Source organism: Puma concolor, chromosome E2 (assembly GCF_028749965.1).
Source record: "Puma concolor isolate L17-30 chromosome E2, mPumCon1.1.hap2, whole genome shotgun sequence".
NCBI lineage: Eukaryota > Metazoa > Chordata > Mammalia > Carnivora > Felidae > Puma > Puma concolor.
The window spans coordinates 36,498,315-36,502,634 of record NC_141681.1 but is presented as its reverse complement, the minus strand read 5'-3'; the positions used below and the strand labels follow the sequence as shown (position 1 = coordinate 36,502,634).

Sequence of the window (4,320 nt, the reverse complement as noted above, 5' to 3'; positions counted from 1 at the left end):
CAGCATGGTGGGTGCCGTTCCCCGCATCCTGGTTCTTCTTTATGAGGCAGGTTATCTTCTCATTGGCATCACTGCTTCCACGATTATAATTGGCCTGAAGATTTTGAGCCTCAGTCTATCTGTTTGATTTCTCATTGAGTCTCACCACATACTTAGGACTTAAATAATTGACTTTAAGTGTACAAATTCACAGATTATAGATGCTATTAGAAGAAGCCAAGCTTTTCTTGTCTTCCTAAATGTAAGGAGAGTACTTATTCAGGACCCAGGATATTACTTGCTTATTTTTCTCCACTTAGAGCATTTACATACAGGTTGAACATTTTTCAGATGTTGAATTTTCATTCTTTTGTGAATTAAAGCAAGATGTTAACTTGGTTTGGGGTCTCTGGTGTGTATAAGGGCCACATTTTAAAGTGTTAACAGACTCTTTAATAAAAGATGAGAGAAAGCAAGTGGCAGTGAAAATCTTCTTCTTCTTCTTTTTTTTTTCCAGTTAAGGAACTTGGAATTCTGAACATTTACATGTAAAATTCAGCTGCAGCGTATCTGGTATAAATAATACATTGAAAATTTTATGTAGTTAAGCATTACAGGAGTCGGACAAGCTCTGTTAAGGATTTGCATTTAATTCTGTTTTTTTTTTAAATGTGTTAACTAAAAATAAACTAATTTCAGGCATAAAAAGTAACTAAGACAGTAGGAGAATTTGCAATAGAAAATGATCTGTTTAATTTAGTGCCTGTATCTTAAACCATTCATGGGATTAATTAAGCACTCACAGGGAGAAGGTCACCCTAGGGGTGGGAGGAGGAAGCTGCTCTGAATTACAAGCCAGGACGTTGGTTTTGGCCTTCAGATATGTCCCACCTTACTCCTTCCTGGCTCTTCACAGAGCCAGCTCTCCTTTCATTAAGCAATGCCAGAGAAATGTTCCTGCAGTCAGAGAGACCACAGATGTGGGCTAAGACAGGAGGTGAGAGGAAAGGAAGAGAATAGGAACATCTGGAGACTCCACTCCCTTTGCATTTGCCTTCACCTTGATTCATCATTTGGGGCTTCTTCTTGGGGTAAGACACTTCTGAGCAGGCATCCAACAGCCTCTTGGTGACCATATTCATCTGCTTGTGCTGCCATAACAAATGCCACAGACTGGGTGACTTATCCAACAAACATTTATTTCTCACAATCCTGGATGCTGTAGGTCCAAGACCTGAGTGTTAGCAGGTGGATGTCTCCTGAGGCCTCTCTCCTTGGCTTGCAAATGGCACCTTCTCACTGTGTCCTTACTTGGCCTTTTCTCTGTGAACACACATTCTTGTATCTCTTCCTTTTCTTATAAAGACACAAATTATATTGAATTAGGGCATCACCTATGATCCCATTTAACTTTAATGACCTCTTTAAAGGCTTTCTCTCCAAATATAGTCCCATTAGGGATTAGGGCTTCAACATATGAATTTTTCAGAGACACAATTCAATCCACTATAGTAATCATAGTCCTATAGGGGCTGAGTGTATGTGTGTGTGAGGGGGTGGTGCTCAGAAAGGAGTCCTCCCTTTCCATCTCCCATGTGACCTGAGTGAGTATATTATACAACCTTTCAGGTCTTGGTTTCTTTCTGTAATAAAAGTTGGAATTACAAAGTGATATCTTTGATCTGTCTCAATTCTGGGATTCCAGATGGCCCTTCAGACTCATAGTCACCAGACAACTATATTCCTGGGGTTTAGATCCAGATTCATTCCCAGTTACTCTCTAAGCTTATCTAATAATAAATGTATACTCCAGACCCCATGTTGGGCACCAGGGACATATAGCTGACCACAACCCAGTCCTTCTCATAAAGAGTCCCCAGACAAATAGAGCAAAGGCTACTATGCATATAGGTGCTGGGTTATAGGAGAGTAAATAGTGCTTCAAGAGGTGTGTCCCCTTTTTAGTGAGATGGCACTCACTCTGTGCCATTTCCTATGCCAAGTGCCCTGTTAGCTTGGCACAGCAGACCAACCATACCATGTGCTCCATACACACTCAATTTCCTTCAGTCACATGATCTCACTATGGAATAGGCACTCTCTTTTCATGCAGGTAAATTTTATATAACATGAAATTCACTATTTTAAGCATTTTTACATAAGGTATATAGTAGCTTCTAGTACATTCACAATGTTGTGCAACCATCACCCTATCTAATTTGAAATGTTCTTACCACCCCAAAAGAAATCCTGTCACTCTCCATTCCTCCTAAAAACCAATAATCTCTGCTTTCTTTCTCTATGAATTTGCCTATTCTGGACATTTCATATAAGTGCAATCATACAATATGTGGCTCTCAATGTCTGACTTCTTTCACTTAACATAAAGTTTTCCAGGGTCACCCATGTTGTAGCATGTCTGTAATTTTAGCCCTTTCTGTGCCTGAATAATATTCCATCTTGTTGATATACCACATTTTGGTTTACCCATTCATCAATTGATGGACATCTGAGTTGTTTCCATATTTTGGCTATTGTAAATAATGCTTCTATGAACATTCGTATACAAGTTTTTGTTTGAAGGCATATTTTTAATTCTCTTGGATTTATGCCTAGGAGTGGAATTTCTGGGTTATACAGTAACTCCATGTTTAATGTTTTGAGTAACCACTATTATTCTCACTTAACAGGTAAAGAAATTGTAGAGCTGGGAATCCCACTAAGAACCTCTCACTCCAGAATTCATGCACCAACCACTTCATGACGCTGCCTTAAAGGTGATGATGGAGCTGGATTCTGAAGGACCAGAAGTTATCTTGGTTGACGGGGCAGGAAATGTGTTCTGGGCATATGTGTTATGCACTAGAAGTATGAGAGAGCTTTTTGCATTTACACAGCGGGAGGCAGTTGAGGACATCTACAACATGCATTTTTTTGTGGGATGAATTTCCAGGGAAGAAGCGGAAGGACCAAACCCTAAAGGGTCTTACATACCATGCTCAGAAGTTGAGTGCATAAAGATCTTAAACAAAAGAATAAGTATGAAAATATATATGTATGTAAAGCAAAAATGAAACCCACAAGTCAAATGAAAAGGCAAACACACTGAGAAAAAATATTTGCAAACCATATGACATTGGGTTAATAGCTTTGTTATATAAAGAACTCCTAAAACTGATTATGAAAACATTTAAACTGAACTAGATAAATGGGCAAAGGACATGAACAGATGATTCACAAAATAAGAAATGCAAAGCAGTAAACAAACATATGGAAAAATGTGCAACTTCCTGTATAATCAAAGACATGCAAATTTAAACAACAGTAAGAGAACCATTCTTTGCCTATCGGATTAGTAAATGTTTGTCAAAATGGTAATAGCTGATTCTGGCAAGAATGAGCTGCAAAAGGAATCCCTGCACATAAGTATGTTCGAATCCCGGATGCCAAATGTTCCTTTCCCTATAATTCTGTAATTCCAGTTCTGGTAATCAATTCTCTCTGAGGCTACATTTATATACTGTTTGCAATAAAGAAAAAAAATGGAAACAAGGAGACAGAAGGTACAGGTGACCAAAGTTTAGAACATCACTTCTGTGTGGACACCAGAAACATTTTTCTAGCCCTGACTTCTTTTTTGAGTTCTAGAACTACCCCAAGCTGAACTCTTTATTGTTTTCTCCAAATCTGGTTTGCCACATTCATTTTCATGTTTCATTAATGGTATCACAGGCTATATTGTAATCCAAGCCAAACCTTAGAAATTATCCTTTCTTCCTTGCTATGGTCTAGATATTTGTGTCCTTTACCACCCCCACACCACAAATTCATATGTTAAAAACCCTAACTCCCACAGATTGACAGTATTAGGAGATGGGGCCTTTGGAAGTGTTTAAATATAGTGTAGAGCCCTCATGAATGGGATTAGGGCCTTATGAAAGAGACCCCATAGAAATCCCTAGTCCCTTCCACCATGTGAGGACAAGGACAAGGACAAGGTGAGACCGCTTTGTTTATGAACCAGAAAGTGGGCGGTTACCAAACACCAAATCTGGTGGCACAACCATCTTGGGCTTCCAGCCTCCAGACTGTGAGAAATAAATTCTATTGTTTATAAGTCATGTAGTCTGTGGTATTCTGTTATAGGAGCCTGAAAGGACCCAGACAACCCTTTTCTCCTTCATTTATTCTATTCACCTCAAATTTTGTCAGTTCCACCTCAGGAGGCTTCTTTGTGTTTTTTTGTTGTTGTTGTTGTTCTATTTTATTTTATTTTATTTTATTTTATTTTATTATTTTATTTTATTATTTTATTTTATTTTATTTTATTTTATTTTATTT

General features: G+C 38.2%; 1 long non-coding RNA gene across 1 annotated transcript; it reads left to right on the top strand.

Moving 5' to 3' along the window:
- The first annotated feature begins 571 nt into the window (after window positions 1-571).
- Window positions 572-4,100, top strand: LOC147573489 (uncharacterized). The gene is made up of 2 exons (XR_015244533.1): window positions 572-1,070; window positions 2,670-4,100. It is a non-coding gene; the product is annotated as an uncharacterized LOC147573489 (long non-coding RNA).
- The last annotated feature ends 220 nt before the right edge of the window (window positions 4,101-4,320 follow it).